Source organism: Schistocerca americana, chromosome 2 (genome assembly GCF_021461395.2).
Source record: "Schistocerca americana isolate TAMUIC-IGC-003095 chromosome 2, iqSchAmer2.1, whole genome shotgun sequence".
NCBI classification, from domain to species: Eukaryota; Metazoa; Arthropoda; class Insecta; order Orthoptera; family Acrididae; genus Schistocerca; species Schistocerca americana.
In genome coordinates this window covers 1090314216-1090332915 of record NC_060120.1, presented here as the reverse complement: position 1 = coordinate 1090332915, position 18700 = coordinate 1090314216, and positions in this window count along the sequence as shown.

Sequence of the window (18700 nt, the reverse complement as noted above, 5' to 3'; positions counted from 1 at the left end):
AAAACTGGACTCACAGGTGAGGTTCAAATCATAGAAAGTGAGATGTCAGTCGTCTTGTACTAAAGTCGCCATTGTGCCTTTTGTGTTAAATTCGGATGAAATTTCTGTGTTTCATCGTCAATAGGAATGTCGAAGGTATTCAGTAAACCTTAAGTGAAGAAACGGAATCTAAAACTGGACTCACAGGAGAGGTTCAAATCATAGAAGGTTGGAGTGTCAGTCCTCTTGTACTTAAGTCGGCATTGTGCCTTTGGTATTAAATTCGGATGCAATTTCTGTGTTTCATTGCAATAAGAAGGTCCAAGGTATACAGTAAACCTGAAGTGAAGCATTCGGATCTAAAACTGGACTCACAGGAGAGGTTCAAATCATAGAAAGTGAGAGTGTCAGTCCTCTTGTACTTAAGTCGGCATTGAGAGTTTTGTATTAAATTGGGATGCAATTTCTTTGGTCATCGTCAATATGAAGTTCCAAGGTATAAAGGAAACCTGAAGTGAATCATCGGAATCTAAAACTGGACTCACAGGAGATGTTCAAATCTTAGAAAGTTAGAGTGTCAGTCCTCTTGTACTTATGTCGGCATTGTGCCTTTTGTATTAAATTCAGATGCAATTTCTGTGTTTCATCGTCAATACGATGGTCCAAGGGATACAGTAAACCTGAAGTGAAGCATCGGAATCTAAAACTGGACTCACAGGAGAGGTTCAAATCATAGAATTTGAGAGTGTCAGTCCTCTTGTACTTAAGTCGGTATTGTGCCTTTTGTATTAAATTCGGATGCAATTTCTATGTTACATCGTCAATAAGAAGGTCCAAGGGATACAGTACACCTGAAATGAAGCATCGGAATCTAAAACTGGACTCACAGGTGAGGTTCAAATCATAGAAAGTAAGAGTGTCAGTCGTCTTGTACTAAAGTCGCCATTGTGACTTTTGTATTACATTCGGATGAAATTTCTGTGTTTCATCGTCAATAGGAATGTCGAAGGTATTCAGTAAACCTTAAGTGAAGAAACGGAATCTAAAACTGGACTCACAGGAGAGGTTCAAATCATAGAAAGTTGGAGTGTCAGTCCTCTTGTACTTAAGTCGGCATTGTGCCTTTTGTATTAAATTTGGATGCAATTTCTTTGATTCATCGTCAATAAGAAGGTACAAGGGATACAGTAAACCTGAAGTGAAGAAACGGAATCTAAAGCTGGTCTCACAGGAGAGGTTCAAATCATAGAAAGTGAGAGTGTCAGTCCCCTTGTACTTAAGTCGGCATTGTGAGTTTTGTATTAAATTCGGATGCAATTTCTTTGGTCATCGTCAATAAGAGGGTCCAAGGTATAAAGGTAACCTGAAGTGAAGCATCGGAATCTATAATTGGACTCACAGGAGACGTTCAAATCTTAGAAAGTTCGAGTGTCAGTCCTCTTGTACTTATGTCGGCATTGTGCCTTTTGTATTAAATTCGGATGCAATTTCTGTGTTTCATCGTCAATAGGAATGTCGAAGGTATTCAGTAAACCTCAAGTGAAGCATCGGAATCTAAAACTGGACTCACAGGAGAGGTTCAAATCATAGGAAGTTAGAGAGTAAGTCCTCTTGTACTTGAGTCGGCATTGTGCCTTTTGTATTAAATTCGGATGCAGATTCTGTGTTTCATCGTCAATAAGTAGGTCCAAGGGATACAGTAAACCGTAAGTGAAGCGTCGGAATCTAAAACTGGACTCACAGGAGAGGTTCAAATCATAGAATCTGAGAGTGTCAGTCCTCTTGTACTTAAGTCGGCATTGTGCATTTGGTATTAAATTCGGATGCAATTTCTGTGTTTCATCGTCAATACGAAGGTCCAAGGGATACAGTAAACCTGAAGTGAAGCATCGGAATCTAAAACTGGACTCACAGGAGAGGTTCATATCACAGAAAGTTAGAGTGTCAGTCGTCTTGTACTTAAGTCGGCATTGTGCCTTTTGTATTAAATTCGGATGCAATTTCTGTGTTTCATCGTCAATAGGAAGGTCGAAGGTATACAGTAAACCGGAAATGAAGCATCGGAATCTAAAACTGCACTCACAGGAGAGGTTCAAATCATAGAAAGTTAGAGTGTCAGTCCTCTTGTATTTAAGTCAGCATTGTGCCTTTTGTATTAAATTCGGATGCAATTTCTGTGTTTCATCGTCAATAAGAAAGTCCAAGGTATACAGTAAACCTGAAGTGAAGCATCGGAATCTAAAACTGGACTCACAGGAGAGGTTCAAATTATAGAAAGTTAGGGTGTCAGTCCTCTTGTACTTAAGTCGGCAATGTGACTTTTGTATTACATTCGGATGCAATTTCTGTGTTTCATCGTCAATAAGAAGGTCCAAGGGATACAGTAAACCTTAAGTGAAGCGTCGGAATCTAAAACTGGACTCACAGGAAAGGTTCAAATCATAGAAAATGAGAGTGTCAGTCCTCTTGTACTTAAGTCGGCATTGTGCATTTTGTATTAAATTCGGATGCAATTTCTGTGTTTCATCGTCAATACGAAGGTCCTAGGGATACAGTAAATCTGAAGTGAAGCGTCGGAATCTAAAACTAGACTCACAGGAGAGGTTCAAATCATAGAAAGTTAGAGTGTCAGTCGTCTTGTACTTAAGACGGCATTTTGCCTTTAGTATTAAATTCGGATGCAATTTCTGTGTTTCATCGTCAATAGGAAGGTCGAAGGTATACAGTAAACCGGAAATGCAGCATCGGAATCTAAAACTGCACTTACATAAGAGGTTCAAATCATAGAATGTTAGAGTGTCAGTCCTCTTGTACTTAAGTCGGCATTGTGCCTTTTGTATTAAATTCGGATGCAATTTCTGTGTTTCATCGTCAATAAGAAAGTCCAAGGAATACAGTAAACCTGATGTGAAGGATCGGAATCTAAAACTGGACTTACAGGGTAGCTTCAAATCATAAAAAGTGAGAGTGTCAGTCCTCTTGTACTTAAGTCGGCATTGTGCCTTTTGTATTAAATTTGGATGCAATTTCTATGTTTCATCGTCAATTAGAAGGTCCAAGGTATAAAGGAAATCTGAAGTGAAGCATAGGAATCTAAAACTGGACTCACAGGAGATGTTCAAATCTTAGAAAGTTAGAGTGTCAGTCCTCTTGTACTTAAGTCGGCATTGTGCCTTTTGTATTAAATTCGGATGCAATTTCTGTGTTTCATCGTCAATAAGAAGGTCCAAGGGATACAGAAAACCTGAAGTGAAACATCGGAATCTGAAACTGGACCCACAGGGGAGGTTCAAATCATAGAAAGTTAAAGTGTCAGTCCTCTTGTACTCAAGTCGGGATTGTGCCTTTTGAATTTAATTCCGATGCAATTTCTGTGTTTTATCGTCAATAAGAGGTTCCGAGGTATACAGTAAACCTGAAGTGAAGCATCGGAATCTAAAACTGGACTCACAGGAGAGGTTCAAATCATAGAAAGTTAGAGTGTCAGTCCGCTTGTACTTAAGTCGGCATTGTGCCTTTTGTATTAAATTCGGATACTATTTCTTTGTTTCATCGTCAATAAGAAGGTACAAGGGATACAGTATACCTGAAGTGTAGCATCGGAATCTAAAACTGGACTCACAGGAGAGGTTCTAATAATAGAAAGTGAGTGTCAGTCCTCTTGTACTTAAGTTGGCAATGTGCCTTTTGTATTAAATTCGGATGCAATTTCTGTGTTTGATCGTCAACAAGAAGGTCCAAGGGATACAGTAAACCTTAAGTGAAGCGTCGGAATCTAAAACTGGACTCACAGGAGAGGTTCAAATCATAGTAACTGAGAGTATCAGTCCTCTTGTAGTTAAGTCGGCAATGTGCCTTTTGGATTAAATTCGGATGCAATTTCTGTGTTTCATGGGCAAAAAGAAGGTCCAAGGTATACAGTAAACCTGAAGTGAAGCATTGGAATCTAAACTGGACTCACACAAGAGGTTCAAATCATAGAAAGTGAGAGTGTCAGGCCTCTTGTACTTAAGTCGGCACTGTGCCTTTTGTATTAACTTCGGATGCAATTTCTGTGTTTCTTCGTCAATACGAATGTCCAAGGGATACAGTAAACCTGAAGTGAAGCATAGGAATCTAAAACTGGACTCACAGGAGAGGTTCAAATCATAGAAAGTTGGAGTGTCAGTCGTATTGTACTTATGTCGGCATTGTGCCTTTTGTATTAAATTCGGGTGCAATTTCTGTGTTTCATCGTCAATAGGAAGTTCGAAGGTATACAGTAAACCGGAAATGAAGCATCGGAATCTAAAACTGGACTCACAGAAGAGGTTCAAATCATAGAAAGTTAGAGTGTCAGTCCTCTTGTACTTAAGTCGGCATTGTGCCTTTTGTATTAAATTCGGATGCAATTTCTGTGTTTCATCGTCAATAAGAAAGTCCAAGGTATACAGCTAACCTGAAGTGAAGCATCGGAATCTAAAACTGGACTCACAGGAGAGGTTCAAATCATAGAAAGTGAGAGTGTCAGTCCTCTTGTACTTAAGTCGGCATTGTGCCTTTTGTATTAAATTCGGATGCAATTTCTGTGTTTCATCGTCAATTAGAAGGTCCAAGTTATAAAGGTACCTGATGTGATGCATCGGTATCTAAAACTGGACTCACAGGAGATGTTCAAATCTTAGGAAGTTAGAGTGTCAGTCCTCTTGTACTTAAGTCGACATTGTGCCTTTTGTATTAAATTCGAATGCAAATTCTGTGTTTCATCGTCAATAAGAAGTTCCGAGGTATACAGTAAACCTGAAGTGAAGCACCGGAATCTAAAACTGGACTCACAGGAGAGGTTCAAATCATAGAAAATTAGAGTGTCAGTCGTCTTGTACTTAAGTCGGCATTGTGCCTTTTGTAATAAATTCGGATGCAATTTCTGTGTTTCATCGTCAATAGGAATGTCGAAGGTATACTGTAAACCTGAAGTGAAGCATCGGAATATAAAACTGAACTCACAGGAGAGGTTCAAAACATAGAAAGTTAGAGTGTCAGTCCTCTTGTACTTAAGTCGGCATTGTGCATTTTGTATTAAATTCGGATACTATTTCTTTCTTTCATCGTCAATAAGAAGGTCCAAGGGATACAGTAAACCTTAAGTGAAGCGTCGGAATCTAAAACTGGACACACAGGAGAGGTTCAAATCATAGAAACTGAGAGTGTCAGTCTTCTTGTACTTAAGTCAGCATTGTGCCTTTTGTATTTAATTCGGATGCAATTTCTGTGTTTCATCGCCAATAAGAAGGTCCTAGGTATTAAGGAAACCTGAAGTGAAGCATCGCAATCTAATAGTGGACTCATAGGAGAGGTTCAAATCATAGAAAGTTAGAGTCTCAGTCGTCTTGTACTTATGTCGGCGTTGTGCTTTTGTATAAAATTCGGATGCAATTTCTGTGTTTCATCGTCAATAGGAAGGTCGAAGGTATACAGTAAACCGGAAATGAAGCATCTGAATCTAAAACTAGACTCACAGGAGAGGTTCAAATCATAGGAAGTTAGAGTGTCAGTCCTCTTGTACTTAAGACGGCATTGTGCCTTTTGTATTAAATTCGGATGCAATTTCTGTGTTTCATCGTCAATAAGAAAGTGCAAGGTATACAGCAAACATGAAGTGAAGCATCGGAATCTAAAACTGGACTCACAGGAGAGGTTCAAACCATAGAAAGTGAGAGTGTCAGTCCTCTTGTACTTAAGTCGGCATTGTGCCTTTTGTATTAAATTCGGATGCAATTTCTGTGTTTCATCGTCAATTAGAAGGTCCAAGGTATAAAGGAAACCTGATGTGAAGCATCGGTATCTAAAACTGGACTCACAGGAGATGTTCAAATCTTAGAAAGTTAGAGTGTCAGTCCTCTTGTACTTAAGTCGGCATTGTGCCTTTGGTATTAAATTCGAATGCAATTTCTGTGTTTCATCGTCAATAAGAAGGTCCAAGGGATACAGAAAACCTGAAGTGAAGCATCGGGATCTAAAACTGGACTCACAGGAGAGGTTCAAATCATAGAAACTTAAAGTGTCAGTCCTCTTGTACTCAAGTCGGCATTGTGCATTTTGAATTTAATTCCGATGCAATTTCTGTGTTTCATCGTCAATAAGAAGTTCCGAGGTATACAGTAAACCTGAAGTGAAGCATCGGAATCTAAAACTGGACTCACAAGAGAGGTTCAAATCATAGAAAGTTAGAGTCTCAGTCCTCTTGTACTTAAGTCGGCATTGTGCCTTTTGCATTAAATTCGGATGCAATTTCTGTGTCTCATCGTCAACAGGAATGTCGAAGGTATACAGTACACCCGAAGTGAAGCATCGGAATCTAAAACTGAACTCACAGGACAGGTTCAAATCATAGAAAGTGAGAGAGTCAGTCCTCTTTTACTTAGGTCGGCAATGTGCCTTTTGTATTAAATTCGGATGCAATTTCTGTGAATCATCGTCAATAAAAAGGTCCAAGGCATACAGTAAACCTTAAGTGAAGCGTCGGAATCTAAAACTGGACTCACAGGAGAGGTTCAAATCATAGAAACTGAGAGTGTCTGTCTTCTTGTACTTAAGTCGGCATTGTGCCTTTTGTATTTAATTCGGATGCAATTTCTGTGTTTCATCGCCAATAAGAAGGTCCTAGGTATAAAGGAAACCTGAAGTGAAGCATCGGAATCTAAAAGTGGACTCATAGGAGAGGTTCAAATCATAGAAAGTTAGAGAGTCAGTCCTCTTGTACTCGATTCGGCATTGTGCCTTTCGTATTAAATTCGGATGCAATTTCTGTGTTTCATCATCAATAAGAAGGTCCAAGGGATACAGTAAACCTGAAGTGAAGCATCGGAATCTAAAACAAGACTCACAGGAGAGGTTCAAACCATAGAAAGTTAGAGTCTCAGTCCTCTTGTACTGAAGTCGGCATTGAGCTTTTGGATTAAATTCGGATGCAATTTCTGTGTTTCATCGTCAATAGGAATGTCGAAGGTATTCAGTAAACCTTAAGTGACGCAACGGAATCTAAAACTGGACTCACAGGAGAGGTTCAAATCATAGAAAGTTGGAGTGTCAGTCCTCTTGTACTTAAGTCGGCATTGTGCCGTTGGTATTAAATTCTGATGTAATTTCTGTGTTTCACCGTCAATAAGAAGGTCGAAGGTATACAGTAAACGTGAAGTGAAGCATTGGAATCTAAAACTGGACTCACAGGAGAGGTTCAAATCATAGAAAGTGAGAGTGTCAGTCCTCTTGTACTTAAGTCGGCATTGTGCCTTTTGTATTAAATTCGGATGCAATTTCTGTGTTTCTTCGTCAATAAGAAGGTCCAAGGGATACAGTAAACCTGAAGTGAAGCGTCGGAATCTAAAACTGGACTCACAGGAGAGGTTCAAATCATAGAAAGTGAGAGTGTCAGTCCTCTTGGACTTATGTCGGCAATGTGCCTTTTGTATTAAATTCGGATGCTATTTCTGTGTTTCATCGTCAATAAGAAGGTCCAAGGGATACAGTAAACCTGAAGTGAAGCGTCGGAATCTAAAACTGGACTCACAGGAGTGGTTCAAATCATAGAAACTGAGAGTGTCAGTCCACTTGTACTTAAGTCGGCGTTGTGCCATTTGTATTATATTCGGATGCAATTTCTGTGTTTCATCGTCAATACGAAGGTCCAAGGGATACAGTAAACCTGAAGTGAAAGATCGGAATCTAAAACTGGACTCACAGGAGAGGTTCTAATCATAGAAAATTATAGTGTCAGTCGTCACGTACTTAAGTCGGCATTGTGCATTTTGTATGAAATTCGGATGCAATTTCTGTGTTTCATCGTCAATAGGAATGTCGAAGGTATACAGTAAACCGGAAATGAAGCATCGGAATCGAAAACTGGACTCACAGGAGAGGTTCAAATCATAGAAAGTTAGAGTGTCAGTCCTCTTGTACTTAAGTCGGCATTGTGCCTTTTGTATTAAATTCGGATGCAATATCTGTGTTTCATCGTCAATAAGAAGGTCCAAGGGATACAGCAAACCTGAAGTGAAGCATTGGAATCTAAAACTGGATTCACAGGAGAGGTTCAAATCATAGAAAGTTAGAGTGTCAGTCCTCTTGTACTTCAGTCGACATTGTTCCTTTTGCATTAAATTCGGATGCAATTTCTGTGTTTTATCGTCAATAAGAGGTTCCGTGGTATACAGTAAACCTGAAGTGAAGCATCGGAATCTAAAACTGGACTCACAGGAGAGGTTCAAATCATAGAAAGTGAGAGTGTCAGTCCTCCTGTACTTAAGTCGGCATTGTACATTTTGTATTAAATTCGGATGCAATTTCTGTGTTTCATCGTCAATGAGAAGGTCCAAGGGATACAGGAAACCTGAAGTGAAGCGTCGGAATCTAAAACCGGACTCACAGGAGAGGTTCAAATCGTAGAAAGTTAGAGTGTTAGTCGTCTTGTACTTAAGTCGGCATTGTGCCTTTTGTATTAAATTCGGATGCAATTTCTGTGTTTCATCGTCATTAGGAAGGTCGAAGGTACACAGTAAACCGGAAATGAAGCATCGGAATCTAAAATTGGACTCACAGGAGAGGTTCAAATCATAGAAAGTTAGAGTGTCAGTCCTCTTGTACTTAAGTCGGCATTGTGCCTCTTGTATTAAATTCGGATGCAATTTGTGCGTTTCATCGTCAATAAGAACGTCCAAGGGATACAGTAAACCTGAAGTTGAAACGTCCCCTTTGAACAATTATACAGGACTGTGCTTAAACTGACACACAATATTTTGTTAGCGCAACGCAATCTGACTTTCAAAATTCCCTACAAAAGAATGGCCCTGACTAACATTAAACTATACCTTTCACAAATCACTTACCTCACAAAAGTCTTCGCTGCTCAAGCTACTGCAATACAGCGAGCGCCACTACTGCCAGCTAAATAAAAGATTCAAACTATGGAAGGTACTAACTACTGATAGGGATAGTTAGCAAATGAAAGATATTAATAGAGAACAAACAATGTATTTACCTTGATATCATCATATATAAATATAGGAGTTCATGACAAATTTCAAATCTCCGCCATCTCTCTCCCCACATCCACCACTGCTGGCGGCTCACCTCCAACTGCGCAACGCTACGCGCTGTTCACAGCCAGCTGCCTAACACTACAATGGCGAGTATTACAACAATGCAAAGCAGCCACAGACTGCACACAGCACTGCCAGTGATTTTCATACAGAGATGGCGTTACAATAAAAAAACCTAATCAGCCTACTTTACAAAACTCCGCCATCTCTCTCCCCACATCCACCACTGCTGGCGGCTCACCTCCAACTGCGCAACGCTACGCGCTGTTCACAGCCAGCTGCCTAACACTACAATGGCGAGTACTACAACAATGCAAAGCAGCCACAGACTGCACACAGCACAGCCAGTGATTTTCATACAGAGGTGGCGTTACCAATAAAAAAAACCTAAACAGCCTACTTACATAGCCCCCATGCTCCCCACAAAAAATTTTACAAATTGTATTGGGCAGTGGCCAATACAGATTTGAAAAAAATTATTCATAATTACAATAACAAAGAAATCAAATGCACACACTTATTGATACAATGTTGGTCAAAAGCTAAAATTTTCTCACAGTCCATAAAGACAGTCCTGATCATTCATCACGGTAAAATAGTAGTGTTTTTCTCAAAGTCTGAGCAGTAGAAGAAAATGCACACAGAAGTAGTGGATTTCCATGCAGTCTTGAAGAAGTAGTGTTGTCCTTCCAACGGAAAGACAGTGCTGACTCTTGACATGCATACAGGTAATGGGCCACAACAGAGCAAACCCACAGCAGAGTCATTCGACGTTTTGAAGAACATTGGTAGGTAGGTCATCACAGAGTAGACCCACTGCAGTCCTGGTAGAGATTACGGTATTAGTGGGCCATCAGAGGCGCAGACCCACTGCAGTCCTTGCAGAAATAATGGTACTGGTGAGTCAGCAAAGGTGTAGACCCACTGTAGTCCTAGTAGAAATGTCCAGCAGCCATCTGTTGCGATTGCGCAGGTGCACATGCACCATTGAAGAGTCTTGCGGATAATATAGCAAGTCCATAAACCACCACTTGTGCACTCACAAAGTTTTCGGAACTGTCCTTAGAACCAACAATGCTGTTATCCAGTCCCTTGCTGAATTATTAACACACGTGCAAACACTAACAGTCCCTACTTCTCACATATTGTCCATATACTATGACCAACAGAAACGTGTGCAGTGAAATGTTACTTAATTTGAAGAACTGGGAACAATTACAATTTGGTAACATAAAAATACAATAACAAAGGTACATGATACATCATTAAAAACATAACAATACAGATAACATTTGTAGTAATACAGGCTTTACAAAAGAATCGAAATAACATATACATCTGTGTTACAGGAATTATAAGTACCTACGTAAACATCAGAATAGCTTTGGAAACAACAACTTCATACATGAGCATTAAAACAAAACAGAATAAATAATGTCTAACATCTTTACAAAGTAAATAACACATTATTAACGCAAATTATATTTGAGGATAACAGTATTCCTCATCATAGTTCATGTAGCTGAGTATGAGAAAAATTCTACAACAAGAGTCTGATGAGGTAAACATATAAAGACAGGAAGAACATATATACACAAGGGTACCCAAACACATAGTGGGATAACACAAAAGGAAAGGACAGGGTTTGTTTCATTGCAGTATTTTGCAAACAAAACTTTCTTTGCTTCTTGGAGATCTCCCTTCATTCATCATTATTCCCAAAAGTCCTATCTAAGCCTGCCTTCTGTATTTCGTTCACATCCTCTGTCAAAAATAGTTTTTCTCTCTGCTTTCTGTATTCTGTTCACATCCTCTGTCAATAATAGTTTTACTCCACTGTACAGTATCCTTTTTATTTTGCCAGACCATTTTCTGATAGCTTCTCAATGCATTTCTTATAAATTTATAATAGTTAGTTTCTTATATAGTCTCCTCTTAAGCTAACTTAAATCTACTGAGCTCAGATACTAAACTATGGGACGAGGCAATGCAGCAGCACATAACAAATTAACACAAACAGCAATGCAAAAAAATGGAAAATTGCAAAGCAAGCTACAGTAAATCTAAATTGCCAAGCAATGCAACATTACAACTAATATGAGCCAATGTGCAGCAACAAAAAAATAAATCTGGCTTAGCAGAGTAACACAAATTAAAGTTCAGTAGCACTATGCCTGGCAAACAGCAGCTTATATCTAAACATGACATAGCTGAAGCAGAAAAAGTAGTACACTAAAGATAACAATGCAGATAAGGGAAATGTATAATCACATCTTAATGTCTAAGTAATTAAAGTGGTGCACCACAAGAAGGTATTCTACCAAAAAGTTACCAATTACTTGAAAAGAAAATTATGAATGCAGTTCCTGTGAAGGTAAATGACATTTTGTGCTCCCTCATTTTTTAAAAAAAAATTATTATTTACTCGATCTGTAGTTAGAAAATATTTATATTAGTACGTCTATAAAATTTTATTTTAACCAATGCTGCAGTGGAGCTAGAAACTAGATATCAAATGAAATAAGCAACTATGTACACAGCAAAGCATAAGAACATCGTTCAATAGCCATGTGGCATTTCATAAGTTAGTAGAAAAATCTCTCAACTAGAGAGACAGTAGTCATAATCAGGTGTATAGACATAAAAATATTTCTCGTCATTTCATTAGGCATCTAGTGTAATCATATGTTTTCAAGTTCGACCGTGTCGTTTTTGCGATGCTTTCTACAAAGGAATGTCAGAAGCGATGTTAATGGCGTCTTTTTTTTAATTTTTTTTTTCTACCTGTGCCGCTGAAAAGGGCTCGCAATAATGGCTTTTCCTCCAGGCAACTGGCACACCTGGCCGCTCGCAACGCATTACGTCACGGTCACTTACCTTTCTTACCGACATATTTACGACAGCAGTTTCCGCTACAGTGACAGTCTCATATAAACATTTCACAGGTCGAAAATTTGCGTAACAAATGTGTAGAAAAAAAATCCTGTAAATATAACAGTGTTCAAAAAATTTTCGCCAGCATTGTGATACATTCACACATATACACACATTTCATAACTCTTAAAGTACGATTCTTGGTTTCCAACATCCTGTTTCACAAGTCAAGAGTCCCTACCCACTACTCACTACTCCTTACCTTATTACACATATATGTATCCATCGACACTCGTCAATATTTCGTCATTATAAATATGAAGCATAATCAAATAACTCATATAGCCTCAGCCTATTAATCGTAAACATACCTCAGCAGCATAATACATATCGTCGTCGTAAAAATAACATCATAACACCTCAGTCAAATCTCAAAATCGTCGTAGCTTCCTCCAATAATTAAAAAAATTCTCTGCTCATGTCAAAAGTGTCATCTGCTACAAACGTACTTTAAAAATCATAATCCCTGTACCAAATACATCATTCAAAGCTCTCATAGTATCACAATGGTTCTGAAAAAATATGAACAGTTCACAAAGTACAGACAAAAAACACAATTTCATAAGTGTGAAGTTATCCAACTGTGTAATTATGTAAACACCTGTCACTGATGTAGTAAAAAAAGTTTCTTGCTCTGTTAAATGATCAGATAGCTGTGTAATTCTGTGTTAGAGAAATATGGTACCAACGTGTAAAGTTGTATAAGCAAATACCATATTAGCTAGGGCTCCTTGTGCTTGCCAAACACATGGTACACAAAGTAAGCATGTACCCCCCTGAGGATTATTATAATTATACCCTCAGGTGTTACAGATTACAGCAATGGAATGAAATGTATCACGGAAAACTTTCTTTGTAATTCAAACATCTTTAAAAATAAATGTTTTAAGTACAAAATTAATCACTCAAATACGTGTCCTGTAGCGCTAAATATGCGTCTTGCTGTAAGATAATCTCTGTGGAAGTGTCGTAGTTATCGTCCTCCGAAAGCTAAGTTCTGCAGAAGACAATGTACTTACCTCATGATAAACGAAAGTGAAATGCTTTGCGTATAGATATCTTAGTTATTACGCTTATTGTTGTGGTGAAGAACGTACTGTGCTGTAACGTATTGTTGTGCTACGGAAAACCCTGTCTCATTGTAGCTATACTACAAAAGTTACTACTAAATCATGTTTTACTTTCCAGAATAAAACAGAACAACTGTGCAGATATAAAACAGAAACACTACAATAGCAACATTGTATATTGTCACTCATTAGAAGCGTCGTGATAAAATCGTGTAGTTGTCACTTAAACTAACCACTGTGTCGTCTGGTATCTCACAGAAAGTACTTTAAATCCAGAATATATTTTCAAGTAAACCAAAATGTTGCATTAAATCTCATTAGCAGTACTGGTAAATGTTCTAAGTATGTGAGCCTTATAGTCGTTACGTAATCGTGCAACTAACAAGCAAGAATGTACAAATACAACACTCTGTCGTCTGTTCATTATAACAATGCATTCGTAATTTCTGTTTCAATACGTTCTCTTGGTTCTTGACTGGATATTTCACTTCAAACATTGTTACATGTTAACAGATTCTAAATCTGACAAAGCATACTAGAAATGTGAAGTGAAACGTTTTATGGCAATGACAAAGTTAAAAAGCAGATTATTTTTCAATAAACGGTTTTATATGTGAAATGTGGTGTAAACCTTTACTCTTCATAGTACTCAGACTTTCAACTGAAAAGCAATTGTCATGTTTTATACTTCGGTAAAGAATGCTAAAGTTTTTCTCAAGGCTAGCATCTTATGTTATTTTTCTCGGAGCCAGCGGGCGCACGCGGCTGCCTGTGGTGCGAGTCATTGTCTGTTCCTTTGTTGGCGCGCGTCGTTATTGGGATTTGGAGACCTAACTTCTATAAATTCACCTTGCCCAGAGGGCCCAGCCCTGTTTAAATCCCGCCAGTTCTGATGAAATTCACGTCTGTCGTTTTGTCGGTAGTTTACATAGTTTCTTGTTTGTCGGTCATGTGGTGGAGAATTTCTCCCTGAGTCGTAACTGCGCGCTGAACTGTTGCGTCTGAAGTTATTCTGTCTCCCTTGATAATAATAGTTCTGGTTGTCATATTGTCTATTTCTATGATTGTCTCTGTCATATTCATTACTACGGAAATGCGATCTTTCTCTGTAACTATTATTACTCTGCCAGTGGTTGTCATATGGGTGGTGTCTTTTTTGGTCACGATTTGCGTTGTAAGAATAGCCTTGTCGTGTCCACTTATTATTTCTTTCATCGCGGAATTGCGACGGATGTGATCTGTAATTGTTGTGCTCCTGCGTTCCGCGATTGTCAGTGTCAATTTCCAGTTCTTGTAAGAGTCCTTGAAATGCTTCAATGTCGTCTTTGCAACGTCCTGCTAAAATAATATGTCGTAAATGTTCAGGTAATTTGATTAAGCAAATGCGGATGAGTTCTGAGGGGCTGTATGGGTTTGACAGGTACTGATTCTTGTGCAACATGTCTTCAAAATATTTCACAAGACTGGAGAATTCAGATTGTTCGAAATGTTTCATCATTATGATGCCATGTTTTACTCGGTCTTGTGTGGCTTGAGACCAATATGCTGAGAGGAAGGCATGGTAAAATTCTCCTTCACTGTGGCAATCGTGAATGACCGATCGCATTCTTACAGCTGGTTCATTCTCTAAGTAGCCACACATAAATTCTAATCTGTGTTCTAACGACCACTTGGGAGGAAAACAATGAGAGAATTGATGGAGCCATGCTTGTAGATGAATGTCGTTGCCAGAATTCTTAAATGTTTTGAATTTACGTGTAGTAATGAACAGCTTATAGCCAAAATCATCATGTCGGCAAGTCGCATGTCGGTCATTGTTACGTCGTTTCGGCGGTTCCACCTCAAAATTCGTCGTACCTTGCCAACTTCTTTCACAATTTCCGAAGTGCCCTGTGTTGTTATTTTGTGTCTGTTCCGTATTTCTATGTCCCTCTTCCCGTATTGGGGCGCGAGTGTCCTCTGAAACACGTAATTCTTGTACTACTTGTGCCAACTGATCTTGCACTTCTCGGATTTCTCTTTTGTACTGTGTATTGATTTGATTTTGATTTTGTTTGAATTTTCTAATTTGTTCATACTCTTCTGTGTCAGTGAAGGCTACAGGTCTTGTGTCATTCAGATCATCATCTACCTTTGTAGATAAATTAGTGAACTGATCCGAAAGTTCGGCTACTTTCTCTGATAGTGTACTTATTTCCTCAGTGTGTTTTTCTGAACCAAGTTTCAGAGTATCTACTGTGTCCTTTAAGTTTTCCTGAGTTTTTGCAAGTTGCGTAACCGAATCGATAGATGCAACTGAGTCAAATTTTGCTTGCAAGGTCTCATGATTTTCATGAACAATAGTTTGCAGTTTTTTTATGGCTGCTTCATAATTCTGTAATGCAATTTCATGCCGCGAAAAAATAGGTTGAAAATGCTCACAAATTTGTGTTTTTACCTCATTACAGACTTTTTGACATTTCGATTCAATGTTATGTAACTCAGTAGTTAAATCTTCACGTGTTTGTTCAAGAGTTTGTTCCAATGAGTCTAACTTTTTAAGATTTTGTTCCATTGTATCTAACTTTTGAAGCTTTTGCTGTGTTTGTCCCATTTGTTGTATTAATTCTAATACCAATGCATTGGTGTCTGAAACATGTTCCTCAGTGCTTTTCGGCAGTGAATTTGCACCGGAAACATTCGCATTTTGACAAGCAGAAAATGTGTATTGACTTATTTGAGAAAACGGGAGGATCCAAAACCTGAATCTACAGTTTTTGCGAGATCGTGTCGTGTCATTTCGGCTTCCTGAGGCGAGCTATTGCCGACCGATCGATCGATAATGCTTCCCTCTTCACTAATTGTTTCACTGTCCACGCCATTGTTTGCCGGACGCTCCATTTCCCTATGCACAGTTACCAAATTACTACTTTGAACATTAGTAAATTCATTACTCGGTGGCGCTAACACACTGCTTTCATTTTCACTGTCATTTCTCAGTTTACTTTGGAGCCTAGTATTACGTTTTTCACACGCCATTATTGTCACAGTATTTCACACCACAACACAGAAAAGCACAATTTGAAGATCAAAAATAAGAGAACACATTAACATAGCACTGAAAATAATATCTAGTTAATTGCAGCTGCGAAATACTTGGTGCAAATCTACATGCATGCCACAACTGTTTTACTGTACAACAATGAAAGACTGCAACTACAAAGGAGATTTTCTCTACAATTACGCGCTAGCAATAAACAAAATCTACACTAATTACACAAACTACAAAAAAAAAAAAATCAGAAGATTCCAGTGAGGCATCCTCGGCTAAGGATCGACATATGAAACGTCCCCTTTTGAAAAATTGTACAAGACTGTGCTTAAACTGACACACAATATTTTGTTAGCGCAACGCAATGTGACTTTCAAAATTCCCTACAAAAGAATGGCCCTGACTAACATTAAACTATACCTTTCACAAATCACTTACCTCAAAAAAATCTTCGCTGCTCAAGCTACTGCAATACAGCTAGCGCCACTAATGCCAGCTAAATAAAAGATTCAAACTATGAAAGGTACTAACTACTGATAGGGATAGTTAGCAAATGAAAGATATTAATAGAGAACAAACAATGTATTTACCTTGATATCATCATATATAAATATAGAAGTTCATGACAAATTTCAAAACTCCGCCATCTCTCTCCCCACATCCACCACTGCTGGCGGCTCACCTCCAACTGCGCAACGCTATGCGCTGTTCACAGCCAGCTGCCTAACACTACAATGGCGAGTATTACAACAATGCAAAGCAGCCACAGACTGCACACAGCACTGCCAGTGATTTTCATACAGAGGTGGCGTTACCAATAAAAAAACCTAAACAGCCTACTTTACAAAACTCCTTCATCTCTCTCCCCACATCCACCACTGCTGGCGGCTCACCTCCAACTGCGCAACGCTACGCGCTGTTCACAGCCAGCTGCCTAACACTACAATGGCGAGTATTACAACAATGCAAAGCAGCCACAGACTGCACACAGCACAGCCAGTGATTTTCATACAGAGATAAGAAGGTCCAAGGTATACAGTAAACCTGAAGTGAAGCATCGGAATCTAAAACTAGACTCACAGGAGAGGTTCAAATCATAGAAAGTGAGAGTGTCAGTCCTCTTGTACTTAAGTCAGCATTGTGCCTTTTGTATTAAATTCGGATGCAATTTCTGTGCTTCATCGTCAATAAGAAGGTCCAAGGGATACAGTAAACCTGAAGTGAAGCATCGAAATCTAAAACTGGACTCACAGGAGAGGTTCAAATCATAGAAAGTAAGTGTGTCAGTCCTTTTGTACTTAAGTCGGCATTGTGCCTTTTGTATTAAATTCGGATGCAATTTCTGTGTTTCATCGTCAATAAGAAGGTCCAAGGGATACAGTAAACCTGAAGTGAAGCATCGGAATCTACAACTGGACTCACAGGAGAGGTTCAAATCATAGAAAGTGAGAGTGTCTGTCCTCTTGTACTTAGGGCGGCTTTGTGCCTTTTGTATTAAATTCGGATGCAATTTCTGTGTTTCATCGTCAATAAGAAGGTCCAAGGGATACAGTAACCCTGAAGTGAAGCATCGGAATCTAAAACTGGACTCACAGGAGAGGTTCAAATCATAGAAAGTTAGAGTGTCAGTCCTCTTGTACTTGAGTCGGCATTGTTCCTTTTGTATTAAATTCGGATGCAATTTCTGTGTTTTATCGTCAATAAGAGGTTCCGTGGTATACAGTAAACCTGAAGTGAAGCATCGGAATCTAAAACTGGACTCACAGGAGAGGTTCAAATCATAGAAAGTGAGAGTGTCAGTCCTCTTGTACTTAAGTCGGCATTGTACATTTTGTATTAAATTCGGATGCAATTTCTGTGTTTCATCGTCAATGAGAAGGTCCAAGGGATACAGGAAACCTGAAGTGAAGCGTCGGAATCTAAAACTGGACTCACAGGAGAGGTTCAAATCGTAGAAAGTTAGAGTGTTAGTCGTCTTGTACTTAAGTCGGCATTGTGCCTTTTGTATTAAATTCGGATGCAATTTCTGTGTTTCATCGTCATTAGGAAGGTCGAAGGTATACAGTAAACCGGAAGTGAAGCATCGGAATCTAAAATTGGACTCTCAGGAGAGGTTCAAATCATAGAAAGTTAGAGTGTCAGTCCTCTTGTACTTAAGTCGGCATTGTGCCTCTTGTATTAAATTCGGATGCAATTTGTGCGTTTCATCGTCAATAAGAACGTCCAAGGGATACAGTAAACCTGAAGTTGAAGCGTCCCCTTTGAACAATTATACAGGACTGTGCTTAAACTGACACACAATATTTTGTTAGCGCAACGCAATCTGACTTTCAAAATTCCCTACAAAAGAATGGCCCTGACTAACATTAAACTATACCTTTCACAAATCACTTACCTCACAAAAGTCTTCGCTGCTCAAGCTACTGCAATACAGCGAGCGCCACTACTGCCAGCTAAATAAAAGATTCAAACTATGGAAGGTACTAACTACTGATAGGGATAGTTAGCAAATGAAAGATATTAATAGAGAACAAACAATGTATTTACCTTGATATCATCATATATAAATATAGCAGTTCATGACAAATTTCAAATCTCCGCCATCTCTC